This window comes from Asparagus officinalis, chromosome 5, assembly GCF_001876935.1.
Source record: "Asparagus officinalis chromosome 5, Aspof.V1, whole genome shotgun sequence".
NCBI lineage: Eukaryota > Viridiplantae > Streptophyta > Magnoliopsida > Asparagales > Asparagaceae > Asparagus > Asparagus officinalis.
In genome coordinates this window covers 92,130,976-92,152,849 of record NC_033798.1, presented here as the reverse complement: position 1 = coordinate 92,152,849, position 21,874 = coordinate 92,130,976, and the positions used below count along the sequence as shown (strand labels likewise).

The 21,874-nt window shown below is 43.7% G+C and overlaps 1 protein-coding gene across 2 annotated transcripts in view; it reads right to left on the bottom strand.

Moving 5' to 3' along the window:
• The window catches only part of LOC109840176 (uncharacterized aarF domain-containing protein kinase 2-like), a 44,107-nt gene extending 43,391 nt beyond the window's left edge, over nucleotides 1–716 (bottom strand). For both annotated transcript variants that reach the window (XM_020408718.1, XM_020408719.1), the window contains exon 1: nucleotides 431–716. The gene's annotated coding sequence lies outside the window, so the exon portion shown is untranslated. The remainder of the gene's footprint in view (nucleotides 1–430) is intronic.

Sequence of the window (21,874 nt, the reverse complement as noted above, 5' to 3'; positions counted from 1 at the left end):
CTTTGTTTTAGCTCAGAAGCTCATAATAGTTGCATGTGACTTTCACCCGTGTTGGTGATAGGGGTGCATTCAGTTCGGATAGGGTTCGGATATGGCACTTAACACGGATACGGATATTCATCGTTAAAAAATGTCATGACCATATACACAATAAACGGAAACTGATACGGTTCGGATATTAGATATAGGATATGGATATGATCACCGATATTAATCGGATATTTGGGAAACGGATACGGACTGGATATGAATCGGATATGACAAATATTACATATGATTGCAATGTTATGCAATAAAATATAACTCAACATTGCAATATCATGAATGAAATTAAAAAACCTAATCAAAAAAATCTTAACCCTAAGCATAAAACAAAAAGGAAGATAAGAATTTTAAAAATTTAGGGATAGTGAGTTAGGATTTTTTTTACCAATCAAATTAGGGTATCGAGTTATCCTCGTCGAATGATGATGGCTGAGGAGGTGAAGCGGCGGAGATTGTTAGCTAGTTAGGGTTCGACGACTGTGATTTGAGGGAGATGCGAGATGAGGATCGCCGAGCGCCGAGCGCCAGGAGATGTGAACGGAGGAGAGGCGAGAGGAGGAACGACGAGCGGCGAACAGACGAGCGACGAGAGGAGAGGCGAGCGGAGGAGCGGAGGAAAATTTTTGGCTTTGAGAAATCGATCGGTGAAACTCCGCTCTCTGGGCTTAGATCTAGGGTAGGACAAATTTTTGTTTTAGACCCTTTTAGGAATTTATTTCCAAAAATCCATCCCTTTTAGATTTATTTGCAAATTTCGAAATTGGGTTAAAATTTACGAATAAAGTTAAAAAACTTCATGTGATTTAAAATCCCATGAGGTTATGTCCTTAATTAATTAGTGCTAACTAAAAAACTCTGCTCAGGCGGTAAATTGCTACTAAACTTCATGGGATTTTAAATTCTGCGAATTTTATATTAAACAAATTTCATAAAATAAGAACTTATGAGCAATAGGTTTAGTGGTAATAACATTAGGTCTTGTTTGGCAAAGGGTTAAGGAAGAGAGGTTAAAAAGAATGATTAATGTACTTAGCTCATTCAATAATCTGAATGACTAAATTATTAGTCCTTGTGATCAGTTTTAGTGTTTTGGGAATTACGATGATTTTGACTATTTTCTTTATAATTAGAAGGGTTAACTCTTAATCCTTCTAAATAGGAGTATTAGTAAACCTCTTATTTTGAGGGGTTAACTTATTTTAATCCCTATAGAGGGATTAGCTTAACTATTCTATATTTTTTATGTTTAGCAAATTATGGAGGGTTAACTCACTTTAACCCTTGTATAAATTTTTTTTGTTTGGCTTGTTAAGAAGGAGTTAAGTTTCCTTAACCCTTTGCCAAACGGTACATTATAAGACTTGGATGGGAAGCGCAAGGTTCAAATCCTAGCCTTGCAAATTTTTTTAAATGTTCAAGGACAAAAATATGTTAGGATGAGATTCGAAAATTAAACCACTTAAATGGTTGAAGTTTTTAATTGAAGTTTAGCTTTCTTTGAGCTAACCACTTGGCCAACTATGACAACCATGTTAAACTTCACGAGATTTAGAATCCCGTAAAGTTTAATTAAGGACTAAACTTTACGGAATTCTAAATTCCGTGAAGTTTTTTAACTTTATTCGCAAATTCGAATCTAGTTTCAACAAAGTGGCTGAAATTGGATCGAAATTTCTAAATAAATCTGAAAGGGTCGATTTTTGAAAATAAATTCTAAAAAGGTCTAAAACAAAAATTTGTCCTTTAGGGTATTTTTGAAACGGGTCGGGTTGGATCGGGTTTGGAAAATGTGCTTCATAAGTATCTACCAAAACCAATTATATACGTTATCGCAAAAGATCCTAATATCTGAACCGAACCGTATTCAACATTTGGATCCAATATCCAGATCCGAAACTGTATTTGGATAATTTTTTTCGAACCAGATCCAAAACCGCATCTCTATCCGGCTGGTTTCAATTTTTCATTACTATATCCAGTTCCGTTTCGAATACGGTTCGGATCAGTTCGGATATACGGGTCGGGTCACACTTACACGGGTCAGGTCAACTATGACCCGACCCGATCCGATCCGACCTGACCTATTTGCCACCCTTAATAGAGGGGAATTACTTCTGGCGCCTATAGGAGGGAGAGTGGGATGCGATGATTTTCCCATAAGACAAGCAACATAGTTTATTGTTGGCGGTTCGAGGTGAGTAGGGAAGGTTGTTGGTGTGAAGCTGACATGGTTAACGGTATGAGCATAAGGGCGGCAAAGACGGTCATGCTGACGATCAATAGAGACACGTTCAAACAAATAAGCAGCTGGAGAAGAAATGGGTCGGTGTGACTGGATGCAATAAAGTCGGTCCACTCTAATTCTCCCATGAAGTAGGGGGAGTCCAGAGGATTGGTCCTTAACAACACAAGAGTTGGGATGAAATTCAAAATAACAACTGAAGGAAAAGTATGTTAGATAAATGAAGAGGTCTAGAAGGAGAAGAGAGCACTGAAAAGCCGACATCATAAATCTACAAACCTGTGTCATAGCTAACATGAACCTTGTCAGTACTTGTAGGCATTAAAAAATGTCGAACTTCAAGATATGACGAAGGTCGTCAAAGAGACGAACCTCGTCTTGGTCAAAGAGGAGACTCATCACCCAACGAGGAGTCATATCAGATATGAGGTTCGAAGCTCATTGTTGGATACGAGGTTCGAAACTCATCATTGGATACGAGGTTCGGAGCTCATCACCAGACGTCAAGCTCATCAATGAAGATGAGACCCGTCAAAAGGAAACTCACATGACTGGCTACGTAGTTGGACTCAGCTGTCGAAGACATAGTTCGTTAGTGAATACGAAGCTCATTAGATGACATCATGAAGATAGAGTTCGCTATACTACACAATTGGCCTTAGAAAACGAACCTCGCTGCATATTTAGGCTCATTCAATCAGATGAACTTTGCCATGCAGCGAGGTTCGTCGTCCGCGGGAGATCCAGCTGTAACGGTTTCCAAGACCTAGTCAGCCACGTGGGCTAAACTTCAGGAGCATATTACGCCCTATTAACCAACATGGGTTGAATTGGAGGAGGTAGTTACGCCCTCTACCCATAATTTTAGCACGTTGGTTACATGCTAAAACTCTATAAATAACCGCAAGCAGCTATGAAGAAAGGACTTTTGGAAGATCTTTAGCTATCGCGGGAAGAGAGATCAGTGTCTGCATCTTCGTGATCTAAGCCACTGTCAGAAGCTTTTGTGATCTTGATCTGATCGTCAACGGGAAGCAATCTCGGCTTGATCATCGAGAGAAGCATCATTTTGTCACCAAGAACCTACTTTTAAACAAAACAGAAGTCAAATCAATCTTCTCTTCCTCTATAATCGGGAGCGAGTGATTGTAAGGGATTCGTAATAAGTGATCGAACTCATTTCTTAAAACAAGAAATCAATCAAACTTCAATATTTTGACCCTACAGAAGATGACGACCACAGTGGGAGCAGCCATTCTTTCCAATAAGATGGTGGTGGTGCAGTCAGACAAGATTGCAGTAGGGACCAAGGTTGAAACTTTGGTGATAGAATTCGACCAGACAAAGTACGAGGAGTTTCTCTCCTTTGGTAAGTCTAGTCCCACTAAGGCACGAAAATGCCATCGAGTCTCCTATGAGACTTCAGCCCATGTGACTTTAACCTCGAGGAAAAGTCTATGTCTCTCAAAAATGAGGCTCCAACAACTAGACGTCAGGCTAAGAAATGGGTTGTTAAGCAACCTAGCCGAACTTCGGCTTCTACTAGCCAAACCTTGGCTTTTGACCGTAAACCTCATCCAACCTCGGCTAAAGCGAGAGTTTCTGTTGGTCCACTGTCGAGACGTGCTTGACAATATTAGTGCTAGAATCAAGCTCACCATTGGGCTCGAGCCTTGGTCTCGCTAAACGGTTTTCATTATTGACCGAGAGCTGACTAGCCTAAGGTCAACAAGTCTAACGAGGGTCGAGTGGTTGAGGAATATCAGAATGACGGACCTCATCCTTGTACCCGAGTAGGATCAGAAAATAAACCTCGTCCTCAAAGAGAGGTTCAGCAAACTCAACAAACAGTTCGTACCGAGGTTCATCCAGAAAAACGAACCTCAAGTTAAAAGTCGAGCGAGAAGGCGAATGCGCCAAGCTCGTCGTATCAACGGACCTCGTCATAAACATCTGAATGACGAAGTTTGTCTATCTACCCAAGTTCGTCAACCTCTATCGTTTAGAGGGTCTGCTAGGGTATAGCTAGGCCAACGGAGTTAGCTGGGGGTTGTCTTACCGTCGACCTCTGTGATTATCTCACACGCAAACGTAGCATGAGTCAAATGCAATCTCATTATTGCTATGAGAAGCTTATTTTTGTAATACTTTCCTAATAACCATGTGGGGAGTCAGCACATAAATCTTTAGTCTTTCAACGGTTGACTGAGCCGTTGACGATCTCGTCATCAAGAAGAAAATGGTTTCGTCCCAAAAAACAAAGCACCCAAGAATCGCCACATTAAAGTGACGATCAACATGGTCAGCAAGGGCAAGAACAAAACCTCGGTTGATTCTTCTGAATCTTCTGATCTTGAGTACTCTCCGGGGTTAGGTGAAATGCTTGTCGAAGGACAGAGAGTATATTAGCATACTCGTACTCGTACTAGTGTGGTAATCTCATTTGATTATCGGTGATTGGCAGGCATTACAGATGATGTTGATGAAGAGCCTGAGAACTCAGCCATCACAACCTCTTAGCCGTCTAATACTAATCAAAGTGAACAAGCAAGTGCTCACATGGCTGGGAGTGAGGAAGACATGGTGAGGCAGATGGAAGAGCAACTATCAACCATCTGTCAACAACAGGAATCTATCAGACGCTTGGAAGCAATGGTAGAGAAACTTCTCGGGGAGAAAAAAAAGAAAAAGAAGAAAGTCTATCACCAAGCTTCGGGATCAAGGCCTAGGCGACCTTCACGTGCCGAAGAAGAGAATAGCCATCAAAATCAAGATGGCAATGATGAAGAAGATGAGGAGGAAAGGATTCTGCATATTCATTCTAAATCATCTGAAGCTGAGTCCAATCCTCGTACGAAGGTACGGGACCAAAAATTGGATCATTTCTAGAAGCAGCTTGATGCATTGAAGCTCCACAAAAACTTCAAAGACCTGGGGGTAGCTAAACCTTATCCAGTTGAATGGGATACCGTCCCATATCCCCTAAAATTCAAGTCGCTCAATTTGGTGCAATTTGATGGCAAGGGTTCTCCAACCCAATGCATCTATTATTTCTAGGCACAGACTAGACACATAGTGGGTAATGATCTCATTATGACTAGATTTTTCATCAGTACCTTGAAAGGGATAGCTTTTGAATGGTTTCACAGACTCGAGCTCGGGTCAATCAAAAGTTGGAGAGATTTGGAGAAGCTCTTCCTAGCTCGGTTCTTTGATGATGACACTGAGGTGTTTATGGCTACACTGTTGGCCGAAAAGCAGAAGAAGACAGAGTATGTCAGTGACTTTGTCAAAAGATTCAGAAATCGATCATTGCATTCACACGATCAAGTCTCTGAAGCTACCCTTATGGAGATGTGTCGCAACAACCTTTCCATCAACATATTGTCCAAAATGGGCACAGTTGAAGCTCATTCGTGGAAAGATTTGGTGTGGCAGGGAGAGCAGGTCGAGAACATGCTCAAGAGGATAGAGGCAGAAGAACCTCAGGAGTACCATCCTAAAACGGGAGGGAATAAAAGCAACTTTAACCCTTAAAAGCAATCAAAGGGGAAAGACACTTTGGCGGTGGATACCAACCCTTCTAAATCATCTGCAAAGAAAAAAGACAATTCTTCTGATAATCGTTTTTAGAAGAAATATGATTTCAAAGATGAGAACATCATCCCGATCCTCAAGTCTTTGATAAAGACAAACAAAATCAAGCTCCCCGATTTGAGGTGACCTGAAGAAGTCTCGAGGGCCGATGATCCTAACTACTGCATGTACCACATGACGGTGCACCACCCGACCAAGGCATGTTATATTTTGAAAGATAAAATTCAAGCTTTGTTGGATCCATGTGTTATGACCCTTCAAACGGATTAGAAGAAGGTGTCGGCAAACATGGTCTCATTGCAGTTCGGAGACTTCGCAGAAGTTCAAGTTCAGGATGGTGTGAAGCCAATTCCTCAAGTAGAGACAAGGACTATGAACCTCGATCCTCATCAGTAGGATGAGAAGGGTATGGTTCCTTATACCACTCCCAAAGGGGAAGTCATGTGGATTCACCCTGATCTATTAGTAGATGGCAATGGACTTCAGCAGGCTCGAAGAAGTCCAAATCCAGGCGAAAATCTAGCAATGTTGTATCTGTCATTCCTGATGAGGAAGTTAAAACTGCGTCCCTCAGCAGTTCTGAAGACGAACAACCAGCATTTGCCACACAACCAGTGCAGACATCAGGAACCCGCGGAGGAAAGGAGTATTTGAAGAAGTACCCTGAAGCAGCATTAGCCCCGCTAAGACCGGAGAAGGAGGCAGCAGATAAAGCGCCAGTGTCCGCCCATGATCCTAAGGGGAAGGAACTCCGTTACAATAAGGCACTCAAGAAGGATGTTCCGGAGAGTTTGAAAGGTCATTTGCAGTTTGACGTGTTAGCTCAATTAGCTAACATCCCAACAAGAATTACCTTGTTCGAGCTCTTACTCTTATTGCGATCGACAAGAGAAGCCCTCCGTAAAGCATTGGTGGATAATGAGACCTTCCTTGCTCACCTTTCACCAAACCCGATAGAGGAAACATTGGAGGCCTGTCCTCAATGTCATCAGATCTTTCGAGGACGGATGCCATGCATTACCTTTTCTTTGGAAGATATGCATGTGAGAAATCTGAAGCATGATAGACCCTTATACTTCACGGGGTATATCGGTTCTATTCGGGTAGATCGAATTTAGGTCGACCCTGGTTCTGCTCGAAGCATCATACCTTTGAGGCTCATTTGCCATCTTGGGATCTCACTGCATCGATTGCCAACAACGGGAACCGCCATTTATGGCATTAATGCTTCAAACACTCATCCCCTATGCAAAATCAAACTCCAATGCCAAATGGGCGACTTGAGGACAGATGTCACCTGCTATGTTATTGATGCAGAGACGTCTTACAATTTGTTGTTGGGTCGGTCATGGATCCATAACAATTTGATTGTTCCATCCACTCTACATTAATGAATGAAATATGTAGACGAGAGTGGTGAAGTCCGAATAGTGGTTGCAGAAAAGCAACCATTCAAAGGGGTGGAGAATTATTTTACAAATTCCATCCACTACCTTGATGGTGAGCCAATTGATGAACCACTAGTTGAGGACCTTGATAGAGGCAATGAGTCCGATACTAAGTCTGAGTATGAACATGGTCTTGTTTTTAATGATATTGAACCCGTCGTAATTGGTCTTGAAAGTCTGAATATAAATGACGCCGATGACAGCGAAGTTATCTTCAATAACAATGATGCTTTAGCTTACTTACCGTATGTTGAATATAACTCTGATATGCCAGGTTGTAGTATTGAAGTAATATCAGATCCTCTTTCATGACTGTATGCTGAATCCTCTTTGCACATGCCGAATCGATCATCCTTTGTGACAAGTCGACGACAGGTCGATTCTTCACAAGTAGTCTTTATAGTATCAGCCAAGAATAATGGTCAAAAAGACATCATCTTTGGGCAAACTGATGGTCCAATGCAAACTCTTTACAAAGAAGCTAAAAAAGAAATAAGAGGTCCTCAATTCTTGTACTTTTCAACAATAGCGTGATACCTCATGAGGAAAATGAGATATGACTTCATCCGCAAGGAAGGTTTAAATTTCGGCAAAGGACAGAAAACACCTATCAAGTCTGCCTATGTTCTGAAAGGGAAACTTGACGATTATTATCACAAAACTCGCAGGGGTTGGGATACGAATCCCCACCAATAATATGGTGCTTCAAGACAATGGAGGAATCGGAAGGAAGCCTCACTAGTTCTTCATCTGAATCGACCTGTTGGGATTCAGATGTCAGCACTGGTGTCATATTCAAAGAACTCATGGTCAACATGACTTCAGCTCAGCCAATTGAGACTCAAGAGGATGATCAATTACCCTTGTTTGAAGATCCATTGAGTAGACAACTTGGCATGCAGTGAGAAAATCGTTTTGAACAACATGAATCTCCTACTGATGAAAAAATTATTCAAGTAAAGATGGGAGACGAGTCCAACCCGAAACCCATATTTATAAGCAATAGCCTATCATCTGAGGAGAAGGAGAATCTCGTAGCTCTTGTTCATGAATATATCAACGTCTTCGCTTGGAATTATGAAGACATGCCGGGTCTTGATCCTCAGGTGGTAAGCCTGTTAAGGAATAGCAACGACGATTTCGACCCCAGATCATGGAGGCAATCGAAATTGAAGTCAAAAAGCTCATTAAATCAGGATTTGTCCGTGATGAACAACATCTTGATTGGGTAGCCAATATCATTCTTGTTCTGAAAAAGAACGGGAAGATTCGAGTATGCATCGACTTCCGAGATTTAAATTCGGCTTGTCCAAAGGATGATTTTCCTTTACCCATCACTGATGTCATCATTGACAATACGCGAGGGTTCGAAAGTATGTCCTTTATGGATGGATTCCCAGAGTACAACCAAATTAAGATGTATCGTGATGATGAGAAGCATACTTCCTTTCGAACACCTTCAATGGTATATTGTTATACAGTAATGCCCTTTGGGTTGAAGAATGCTGGCGCTACGTATCAACGTACCATGACCACTATTTTCCGAGAGCATTTAAGGAAGACTGTGGAGTGTTATGTTAATGACTTAGTGGTCAAAAGTCATGACAAGGCATATCATTTGCATGACTTGAAAATAATGTTCGAGCTCATGCGGACGCACCAATTGAAGATAAACCCAACCAAATCATTCTTAGAAAGTCAGCGGTAAATTTATTGGGTTTGTAGTCACAGCTAACAGAATTCGCTTTGACCCTGATAAAGTCAAGGCTATTCTAGAGCTTCCGCCTCCGAAAAATCTTAAAGAACTTCGTAATCTACTGGGGCGTTTGGCGTACATTCGTAGGTTCATCTCCGATCTATCAGGCAAATGCCAACCATTCTCAAGACTCATGAAGAAAGGGGTATCTTTCGTATGGGATGAGGCTTACCAGAAAGCATTTGAAGAGATCAAGCAATATCTCTCCAGTCCACCTATATTGGTTATATCAAAGTTAGATAGACCATTCCTGATATACATTCGAGCTACAGAGCACGTCTTAGTAGGACTCTTAGCACAAGATGATGATAACGGCCATGAGCAGGCCATATATTATCTCAGTAGGACCTTATTAGGAGCCGAACCTCGCTATCCACCTATTGAAAAGGAATGCTTAGCTTTGATCTTCACAGTCCAAAAGATACGACATTACCTGGTTGGACAAACCATACATGTCATTTCTCAGATTAATCCTATACGAGTGTTCATGACACAACCTAGTGCATTGAACTAACGACTTCCAAGGTGGGCGTTGTTTCTATCCCAGTATGATATTCACTTCAAACCTCAAAAGGTAGTGAAGCATCAAGCTATTTGCGATCTTATGGCCAATCACCCATTGGACGGGAAGGTCAAATTGTAGCAGGATATATCTGATGAGATGTACGTGCTCACCGGCCACTGCCAAGTGTCCCGCACGCTCATCGGCCACTAAAATGATGAACCAAGTGACCCGTGTGCTCACCGGCCACCTCCAAGTGGCTCCCCCCCTCATCGGCCACTAAAACGGCAAATCAAGTGACCTGTGCGCTCACCGGCCACCTCTAAGTGGCCCGCGCACTCGTCAGCCAGTTCCAAGTGGCCCGTGGTGCTTACCGGCTACCGCCAAGTGACCCACACATTCATCGCCACTAAAACGACAAATCAGTGAGCATGTGCCTCTCAACCGGTCACCTCAAAGTGGCCCGCGCACAGTCGTCCAGGCCAGCTTAAGTGGCCCGCGTTGCTTACCAGCGGCCACTACCAAGTCCGACACGCTCCATTAGCCACTAAAAAGGAAAAATCAAGTAACTCGTGCAGTCACCGCCTACCTTCAAGTGGCGCTGCGTACTCATCAGCCAGCTCATAAGTGGCCCGTACGGCTCATCGCTATCAATAATGGCAAAACGACTAGCCCGCGTGCTCACGGCGCACCCACCAAGTGGTCCGCACGCTCATACGCCACTAAAACAGCAAATCAAGTGACCCGTGTGCTCACCGGCACCTCCATGGTGGCCGCGTACTCGTCAGCCTCTTCAAGTGGCCCATACGCTCATAAGCATCGGAATGGCAAAATGACTTAACGCCCGTACGGCTCACCCGGCCACCCCCCAAGTGGCCGCGCAACTCGTCCAACTCCACCTGCAAGTGCCCCGCCGCTCGTCAGCCCATCTCAAGTGACCCGTATGCTCACCGGCTACTAAAACATCAACCAAGTGGTATGCACACTCATTCGGCCACCGCCATGTTACCGAAATGCATGAAACGAAATCGTGAAGCGTATAAGTCAACTAAACGACGAAATACGTGTAACGATGAAACAAGTCAAAACCCAGAAGACTGAAATAGCCGCTGGCGGCCAGAGGTTTCGCAGCATTGAAACGACTCAGCCAAGAACCAATGGCTCGGCTAGACCGAGCCACCAATTGGTGGTTCGCGCCTGAACCAAACCGGTTTGGTTCGTTTTGCACCCGGTTCGGCCAGTTTTGAGCTAAAAACACGTTTTGACGGTTTTTGACAAGTTTTCACGGGATTTCTTCTGTTCCAGAGGTTCCTAACTACCTAAATGTCATCTCTAAACATGGTTATATAGTTACTAACTGAAGATAAGACTGAATCCATCGTTCTTATCCAAAAAAACCCCCCAATCGAAGCCTATAAATACAAGCTTGGGGGCTCATTTCTACAGGGCTGAAAATCAAGAGGGCGAAGTGTTTGCGGAGAAAATTGGTTTCTTCATTGAGGTACTCATTACAACTTCAGTCGTTACAATAAAAATACAAAAAAGATAGTCTTTTTATAAGACTTTTACACAATGAAAATATAATTCTGGTCAAACAGCGCAGAGATCGTTTATCGGTCTTCTGCTTACATGGGATCTTGGCCTGTGACAATGACATTGATATCCGTAGACCACCAAATGATCAGATCAGATCCGAAGCTTCGTCTATTCACGAAGGAATTAAGAAGCCGAAGCGTTTATCTCGGCAACAACGAGATAATTGCTCTTCTTAAGATCACTGTAACGGGGTAATCTTAAGGGACGAACCGGGCTGCAGATCTGACGAACTCCTCTTCTTTATGCCGAAGAATCTGCTAAAGTCTCATCCTCCTCTCTAAAATTCGTGACTCTTCAGTCCTCAATCCGGTAGGGCTTCGCCGACGCTCGAGAATTCTAGATCTCCAAAAATAAAGGCACTGGGGCTGTATATAGGCTTCAGGAGCCCTGTGTTTGGATAAGAACGGCCGATTCCCTCTTATCTTCAGTTGAAAACCACTTAACCACATTAGCATATCAGTTAGAGCAAATTTAGGCGGTTAATGATTGAAAAACCGCCGAAAACAAGCAAAATCAGCGTTTTTTGTATTGGAGACACTTCTGATGTATTGGAGACACTTCTGATGTATTGAAGACACTTCTGAGTGTCTGGGCCAAGCCAAGACACTTAAGAGTGTCTATGCTTGGCCGAGACACTTTGAAGTATCTTGGCTTGGCCAAAACACTATAAGTGTCTTAGCCAAGCCAAGACATCACGGGGTGTCTCAGTTTGGCTTTTTCCGGTTTTGGTTCGTCGAGTTTGTTTCCACCATAAATTCGTCGTCCGAACTCGGAATTACATGGTTCAATATGCGTTGGAAAGCCAATGAGGAGATCTACAGGCTCCCATGATTGAATTACATGCAGAGTAAATAGGATGTGAGGGGTGCTCCGCCTTTCGTAAACAACGCGGGGCTCCCGATCAGGTCTTATTCCCGTTATTCCGAAGTTTTGTTGCTTCATATGGTTCGTCAACTCACTTCATGTGTTCTTCATCATAAAATAAGCTCCTGTGACTCGAATAGTGACATTCATCATCTTCTCTCTATCTCGAGCCGTGTACGGGGACTTATAGGTAATTTTGGACACCTACAGATACCCCCTCCAAAGTGTTTCAGTCTCGTTTCTTTTATAGATGAGCCTAAAATACTTTGGATATGATCGGTCCAACCTTCAGTCGGTGTAAAAGGACCTGTTGTTAGCTTTGATTCTTGACTCCTTTAATTTTTAATCTATTCGATGTTTTGACGAATAGCCGAAGTTCTCTCGGCGCTGCGTTTATCGTCTGGCCATCGTCAAAATCTTGAATCAAAATAGGTGAGTTGATTTTAGCTCGTATCATCGAGTTAACTTTGAACTGACTATCTCCATCATGATATATTGATTCGCATTGACTTTTATCACAACGCGTTGACTAGCGTTGACCTAGGGTTACGTATTGACTGGCGTTAACCTAGGGTTTCAGGTCACCCAACGTTGACTTTTATCGTAATGCGTTGACTAGCATTGACCTGGGGTTACGCGTTGACCGGCATTAACCTAGGGTTTCGAATCACCAGGCGTTGACTTTTTCATTATAACGCGTTGACTTGCGTTGACCTAGGGTTATGTGTTGACCGGCGTTAACCTAGGGTTTCGAATCGTCCGGCGTTGACTTTTTCATTACAACGCATTGACTGGCGTTGACCTAGGGTTATGCATTGACCGATGTTAATCTAGGGTTACACATTGACCGATGTTAACCTATGGTTTTGAATTAACTGATGTTGACTTTTTCATCATAACGCGTTAACTGGTGTTGACCTAGGGTTACGCGTTGACCGACGTTAACCTAGGGTTTTGAATCGCCCGGCGTTAACTTTTTCATCACAACGCGTTGACTAGCATTGACCTAGAGTTACGCATTGATCAGTGTTGACCTAGGGTTTTAGATCGTCTGACGTTGACTTTTCATTGCAACGTATTGACTGACGTTGACCTAGGGCTACGCGTTGATCGGCGTTGACCTTAGGGTTTCGGATCGCCCGACGTTAACATAGTTTATACTCGCACGTTTGCTAGAGTATACACAGTTTAAGCTCTTAAGGTATTGGAGTATAGCAGTCCTAACAATTAGGGTTGTAGTACTAACTGTCAAAGCTGATTCGTCTGCAGATATGGATCTTATCCCGAAGTTGTTGGATGCTCGAGTCACGAGACCAGTTAATAAAGCTGATGTGTCTATGACTCACATTTGTAGAATTTTTAGCGAATTCTTAGCCATTAAGGGTTTTGATTAGCCTTTACCAACTACCGTTTGAGTCGGGCTAACATGCAGATTGTTTAAATCCGTTCCGCATGTAACGTTGTGCTAAAAGAGTTAACTCCTTTAGTGCTACGATATTGAATACGTAGACTTCGTATTTCTTACGGGAATAGACTACCCAGCGACGTGTGTTAGACGTAGACTTAGGATTTTTGGCCAATTCTCAGCCATCAACGGATTTGACGTGCCTTTACCGATTACCGTTTGAGTTGGGCTTGCATGCAGATTGTTTAAGTCCGTTCCGCATGTGACGTTGTGCTAAGAGAGTTAACTCTCTTAGTGCTACGATATTGAATACGTAGACTTCGTCTTTCTCATGGGAATAGACTACCCGGCAACGCGTGTTAGGCGCTGACTTATCCCTACTTAGGCTTCGAGATAAAATTTCACAGACTGGAATTCTGGTGTCTTCTTCAATCAGTGAAAGACTAAACCAGCAACGCGTGTCAGGCGTTGACTTATCCCTACTTAGGATTTGAGATAAAATTCCCCACGCATATGAAACACGGATTTTGGTGTTATTAATAACAACCTGTCACAATGTCAAATATGTGGGCTTTTGTCCTTTTTACGGTCAAGGATTAACCGACAACGCGTGTTAGGCACTGACTTATCCCTACTTAGGTTTCGGGATAAAATTCCCCGCGCGTGTGAAGCACGGATTTTGGTGTTATTAATAACAATCTGCCACAATGTCGAATATATGGGCTTTGTCCTTTTTACGGTCAAGGACTAACCGGCAACACATGTTAGATGCTGACTTATCCCTACTTAGGCTTCGAGATAAAATTCCCCAGACTCGAATTCTGGTGTCTTTTTCAATCTGTGAAAGACTAAACCGGTAATGCGTGTTAGGCATTGACTTATCCATATTTAGGATTCGGGATAAAATTCTCCGCACGTGTGAAGCATGGATTTTGGTGTTATTAATAAAAATCTGCCACAATGTCGAATATGTGAGCTTTTGTCCTTTTTACGGTCAAGGACTAACCGGCAACACATGTTAGGCGCTGACTTATCCCTACTTAGGCTTCGGGATAAAATTCCCCACGCGTGTAAGGCATGGATTATGACGTTATTAATAACAGTCTGTCACAATGTTGAATATGTGGGCTTTTGTCCTTTTTTACGGTCAAAGACTAACCGACAACGCGTGTTAAGCGTTAACTTATCCCTACTTAGGCTTTGGGCTAAAAGTACCCAGACTTAAATTCTGGTGTCTTCTTCAACCGGTACAAGACTAAACCGGTAACGCGTGTTAGGCGTTGACTTATCCCTACTTAGGATTCAGGATAAAATTCCCCGAGCGTGTAAGGCATGGATTATGGAGTTGAAGGATGGTGTCGAAAAATGGGAGAGAAAGAATTTTATATTCTATCTCCCAAAACTGAAGAGGAAGAATTTTATATTCTATCTCCAGTTGCCAAGGAAACTCGAAGTGGGATCTCCACCCTAAGAATCCGAAAAAGTGAAACTAGGAGTGAGATCTCCACTCCGAGAATCGAAAAGATTCAAACAACCCTAACTTTTATAGGATTGGTTGCTTAATCCAAGAAAAGAATTCCTCATTTATTGAGGTGAAATTCTGATTTCGGCCCTAACTTTTATAGGTTTGGCTGAATAGGAAAAGGTGAAAGTCTTTCGTTTATCGAAAGGAGCATTCTGGTCTTGGTCCTAACTATCTGCAGGTTCGACCAAGTGAGGTTGGAGGCAGCCCTAACTTTTATAGATTTGATTGATCAAATTGAAAGTTGACCTCTCGTTCATGCAAGGAATCGAGAGGGGATTTTGGTTATGGTCCTAACTGTTTAAAGGTTTGACCAAGTAGACAGTGGGAGTAGGAGTACAAATCACAGTAGGAGTATTGACTTGCACAAGTCGCTCAGAGGGGGTTCCTGGTGTTAAGTGACAAATACTTAACACGGAGGGGTTTGATAATCGTCAATGATCAGGAGATTAAAATTCTGAATACTATGTCTGGACTCTAACAATGAGAATGTTGACTGCACAGACGTAACGGGTGTTTGAGTGGGAGTTTCTTATTCATCACCTTCTTGTAGTGACCGGGTTATCCCTAAGAATACACTATATAGAATTCTCTCGGGAACTTCCCGTTACATGAATTATCCACCCCCAGCTTTCTTCACGAAACTGGGTCTAACATTGTACTCAGTTGCATGACCGGGTTATCCTTAAGAATACCAGGCATGTCACTCTCCAGAAACTTTCCGTGAAAGAAAGGAAACAGTTTAGACTCATATACTAATTAGAGTGTTAGTGAGCAGTTTAACCTCTTATACCGGTTGGAGGATTGAGAAGCAGTTTATACTCGTATACTCTTCGGAGTGGTGCGCCGTCATTCGGCTTATTTTAGCTTTATGGCGCCAGAGTCGATTACAGCTTGAATCTTGTTCTTTAGGCCAAAACAAATCTCAGTAGGATGGAGAACCCTCCTATGATACGCACAGTAGTTTAGGTCCGTAATCCTCTTAGCTCCCTCCTGATCTTTAATAGGTGGTAACTCAATCTCACCGTTATTCAGGAGGTACTCAAAAATATCTGGAACTTCCTCATCCTTGAAAGAGTACTCTTTTTGGAGTCTCGAATCTAGAGTCCTTTGCTGTTTTTGAGGTTGTTGTTGTGACATCTGATAATTATCACCGGCAACCACAGGCATTGACCGCTGGCTTCTTTCGGTCTTCTTCCTTCTGAGGAAGCGTTCAGCTTGTTCACCGCGCACCTTCAAGTCTTTCCAAGTGTTGGACGGTGCGACTCCCATAACCTCTAATATCTCAATAGATAGGTTGTTATGATATGTCTGGAGGATGAAGTCCTTCGTGATCGGATCTCGGCAGTTCATTACCTTATTCCGGAAACGTTTGATGAAGTCCTCGACTGTCTCTTCATCTTCCTGTTTCTCCTCAAAGAGTATCCTGATGGATACCTCGGCGTCATCATCAAAGAAGTTACCGAGGAATGAGCTCTCCATATCATCCCAGCTGTTGATGCTTCCAGGCTTGAGACGGCGGTACTAATCGAAGGCAGGCCCGCGAAGGGTGCCGACGAATGACCGAACCATCAAGGCTTCATTGTCGGAGATCGTGCCCAAGTGGGACTTGAAGTAGATTAGATGCTGAGTGGACGAGCACTTCCCGTTGAACGGCGTGAAGTTAATCAGGATGAACTTCGCTGGATACGGGATCAAATCCCACTCTCTCGGGTAAGGACACGGAATGCCGGTCTTCTTTACCTCTCGAGCAGACATTAGAACGTTAATTTTGCTCTCGAGGTCTTTCATCTTCTCGTCCTCATCTGTATCATGTTTTGGACAATTTCCGAGAGGAATAATGTGGTCACCCTGGTATTATTATCTTTGGCAGGACCACCCCCAGTGTTGTTATCTGTAGGGGGTGCATTTAAACCACCCCCAGTATTTTTGGGGGGTGCGTCGGCCATGATGATTTCGGCCATTTTTGGATCGCTATCAACTACGACATTCCGGGTGCGGTGGCTGGATTCACTAAGTTGATTGGACAGAGCCTGTATCTGTCGGTCATGCTCTTCCTTCATTTATATCATGGCTATTTCCAATTCGAACTTGAAGTTCTCTTTTTGCTTAGCCAAAGCATCCTCGATAATCTTGGTTATTTGTTCCGCGTTGATCACGAACGCCTCATAAGATTGTCCTATGCTGGACACCGTATTGCCAGAAGCGATGGCAGAGGATAATCCGCTATTCATCCTCTGATAGTCCCTACGCCTAGTAGTTCCTGTGCGTAACCGAGTTATACGTTGGGATACGTCCGAAAAATGGTGAGAACTAAAACTTCGCGTTGACTTCCCTTTATCAGCCATATTGATAGTGACCTCAAGGAGTTCGTTGTCTTGTGCAACAGATCTTTTTTTTTTTGGAAACGCCTTGGCTTAGTTTCCGATGCTTTATAGGAAAGCCTTTGGAATACCGAGACCCTCCGTGGAGCGGTCTTGAGGTAGCTACACGCTGATAATACTGCTCTAATAATTTTAGTACACGGACAGTGAGAGTCCGCTTTCCGGGTGCCTCTCTTTTGAGATTTATTCATACCCTTAGCCTGATAGTACAACTCATCAACGTTACGGACATAGTAACCTATCGGCTGTTTACATAAATTCTTAGGTATAACGCGTTCGTCTGCTTGACGCGTTTTCTTCTGAGTAAATAACGCATTGTTGGCGTCTGCAGGAGTCACTCGTTTAGAATCACACTTTTCTGAGGGTGAAACCTTAATGGGCTCCTAGCCTTCTGTATGCACCCCCAAGCGGGCGGTTATAAGAATCAACTTGTTAGGAGGTCGCGTACGACCCCCAGTCTGGATGTTTGCTCGGGGTTCCTTCAACGATCCTAAGCATTCCTTAACAGGTACCTTGCCTCGATCTTCGGGTAGAGAACCGAGGTGATCTTTCAATGGAATTTTAACTCTGGGGAGGTCTATACCGCCGTAGGGTTCTACCGGAGGCGTGGGAGCGGAAGGAGCGGGATCCTAAGTTAACGAAGGCTGGGGAGCAACATTGCCTGCTTTTGCCCTAGGCGTTGATTTAGCCTTTGGCATCCAAGTTTTTTTTGGATCTCGGTGATCTCTTAACCGCCTCTTACTTTTGCATTTCTTGTGCTTTTAGCACCAGGATCTGGGCATGCGCAAGAAGTATGCGACGCTTCTGAATGCGCTCCTCAAGAGTGGAATGGTTCCGTTTAACACGAACCCATTCATTAGTAGGTGGTTGGGAGGAGGTTCCCGAAGCTTGGTGCTGGAACACTTGGTGCCTTCTGAGTTTCAGATCCGCATCATAGCAGATCTCGTCAACAGTCTTCAAAGCCTTGGCAAATTAGCACGTGAGATGTTGACGGCGCCTTTGACGAGCCCTCTTCGTCGGCACTGGTGCACTTTCAACGGGCAACTCTTTAACTTTTGAAGAGTTGTCACGAACGTTGGATTTGGTTTCTTTAGAGGTCGGAGAGGGGTTTTTCACTGCATTCGGGTTCAGATCATCAGCCATGGTCTTCAGATCTGAAGTCACGTTCATCGCGGCAGTGGTTTTCTTGCGTTTGCAAGAAGAAGCTCTGGAGGAGGAGGAGGAAATATATTCCTCGAATTTCTGTTGGTCGAATTCGTATTCGACCTCTTCGAACACCGGGATCTTGATCGTCGGCTACGGCACGACAGCTTCGGCAGCGAGGCTGTTGGCTCCCACTGTGGTCGCTAGGTTATTTGCAGAGAAAATTGGTTTCTTCATTGAGGTACTCATTACAAATTTAGTCGTTACAATGAAAATACAAAAAAGATAGTCTTTTTATAAGACTTTTACACAATGAAAATACAATTCTCGTCAAACAGCACAGAGATTGTTTATCGGTCTTCTGCTTGCGTGGGATCTTGGCCTGTGACAGGAACGTTGATATCCGTGGACTACCAAACGATCAGATCAGATCTGGAGCTTCATCGATTCGCGAAGGAATCAAAAAGCCGAAGCGCTTATCTCGGCAACAGTGAGATAATTGCTCTTCTTAAGATCACCGTAACGGGGTAATCTTAAGGGACGAACCGGGCTGCAGTTCTGACGAACTCCTCTTCTTTATGTCGAAGAATCCGCTGAAGTCTCCTCCTCCTCTCTAAAATTCGTGGCTCTTTAGTCCTCAATCCGACAGGGCTTCGCCAACGCTCGAGAATTCCAGATCTCCAAAAATGAAGGCCCTGAGGCTATATTTATAGGCTTCAGGAGCCATGTGTTTAGATAAGAACGGCCTATTCTCTCTTATCTTCAGTTGAAAACCACTTAACCACATTATCAGATCAGTTGGAGCAAATCCAGGCAGTTAACGATCGAAAAACCACCGAAAACAACCAAAATCAGTGTTTTTTTATATTGGAGACACTTCTGATATATTGGAGAAACTTCTGATGTATTGGAGACACTTTTGATGTATTGGAGACACTTCTGAGTGTCTTGGCCAAGCCAAGACACTTGAGAGTGTCTCGAGACATGGCCGAGACACTTATGAGTGTCTCGGCTTGTCCAAGACACTTATAAGTGTCTTGGCCAAGCCAAGACATCACGAGGTGTCTCAGTTTGACTTTTTCCGGTTTTGGTTCGTCGAGTTTGTTTCCACCGTAAATTCGTCGTCCGGACTCGGAATTACATGGTTCAATATGCGTTGGAAAGCCGACGAGGAGATCTACAAGATCCTATGATTGAATTACATGCGGAGTAAATGGGACACGAGAGGTGCTCCACCTTTTGTAAACGACACGGGGTTCCCGATCAGGTCTTATTCCCGTTATTCCGAAGTTTTGTTGCTTCGTATGGTTCGTCGACTCACTTCATGTGTTAGTCATCATCAAATGAGCTCCTGTGACTCAGATAGCGACATTCATCGTCTTCTTACTGTCTCGAGCCATGTGCGGAGACCTATAGGTAATTTTGGATGCCTACATGAAGTGCTGGCAAATTGGAGAGTGGAGCACGAATTTTAGAGGTTTAGTAGATCTTGGCGAGGTTCCACAATAAAAAAAAAGAGAGAGTTTGAGAGATCTGAGACCTATTTCCCCCCATTCCTCTGGATTTAAGCTTGGTCTTAATCCCGAGAAGAGTCATAATCTCGCTTGGTCGGGATTACCACTTCTGCGAGTACTTCCTTCGTGAAGTAGGAGCTTTGATTATTAATCTGTCAATCGGATCTGATCTGTGACGGTCCATGGATATCAACGTCCCCGGCACAGGTGAAGTTCCCACACAAACAATAGGTGATAAACATCTATTGTGTGTTGTTTGAAGAAATTATAATCTTTCATTTTTCATTGTTTAAGGAGATCTTATAAAAAGATCAACTTTTTTTATTTGAGTTTATTATAACGACTGAAGTTGTAATAGATTCGATGACAATAAAAACAATAATTTCTGATCCAAACACGCTGGCAACCACAGTAGGAGCCAACAGCTTTGCTGCCGAAGCTGTCGTGCCACAACCATGGATCCGGATCCCGGTTGATGAAGAGGTCGAGTACGAGTTCGACCAACTGAAATTCGAGGAGTATCTGTCATCGTCCTCCTCCAGATCCTCCGCCCCTCACAAACATAAGAAGATCAAGGCCCTCGTTGTTGCTGTAATCACGCATTGCAACGCCCCTCCGGTTTCTAACGAGGCTTCATCTGCAGATCTGGACTCCTCCTCAATCAAGGAGATAGACGTTGGAGGCGCGCCCACTTTATCGAAGAGAGCTCGCCAAAGGCAGAGCCAACGCCTCGCGTGCCAATTCGCTAAGACTTTGGAGCTGATAGAGGGATCCGTTACGAGGCGGATCTAAAATTTAAGGAGCATCGAGCACCTCAATAGCAAACAAATAGCCTCCCCTCCAACCTAACAATGAATGAATGGGTCAGCGTCAAAAGGACGCGTTCAACCCTCAAAGAGCGGATCCAGAAATGTTGTGTGTTACTTGCGCATGCACGGATTCTCATGTAAGAAGCACAGAAACTGAAGCAGAAAGAGGTGGTCAAGAAGGCACCAAAACTTCGCCAAGTCTGGAAGCCAAAGTCCGAAACAACATCGAAAAAAAGTCATACAACGCCCGGAACTCGCGAACCACCCCTAACTAGCTCGGCCCAAACCGAGCCACCAAATGGTGGTTCGTGCCTGAACTGAACCGGTTTGGTTCATTTTACATCCGGTTCACCTCCTGCAGTCCTGTGTAAGCTTCCGACAGCCCTTGTTCCTGTCCTGACAAATTATGCACCTTCGGTAGAGCCCCACGGCAGTGTGTACTTATCCCGATTCAAGATGAGGATGGCGGATCGCCTGGGTCTTTTGCATGATGATCGAGGCAAAGTTCCGATCGAAGAACGCTTGGGCCCAGTGAATGAACCCCGAGCGACTCATCGAGCTGGGGGTCGCACACGCCCTCACAACGAGTCAGAACCTTCTTATAATAGGAAAACTCCTGTAACTGGTCACCTCGGACTACGAGTCATTATCCAAGATCTCATTGAGGTCCCGCGCTCACGAAAGCGTGGTTCCAAACATGTGACTCTTAAGAACACCAACAAAGCAGCAAACCCTCAAAAAGAAACATATTTGTCAGACGACGATGTTATACCTAAGAAATTATGTTAACGCGTGGTTGATTGCTCCAGTCATTATGCCGATGAGTTGTACTATAGGGCTGGGGGTATGATCAGATCTCGAAAGAGAAGTACCCGGGAAGTGGACTCTCACTGTCCGTATGCCAAACTAATCAGGACAGTATTATTAGCATGTAGCTACCCTAAGACCCCTCCACAGAGGGTCTCGATATTGGAAAAGATCTCCACCAGAACATCCAAGTCTAAGCCAAAGCGTTTCCGTAGAAAAAGATCAGCTACGTAAGATGAC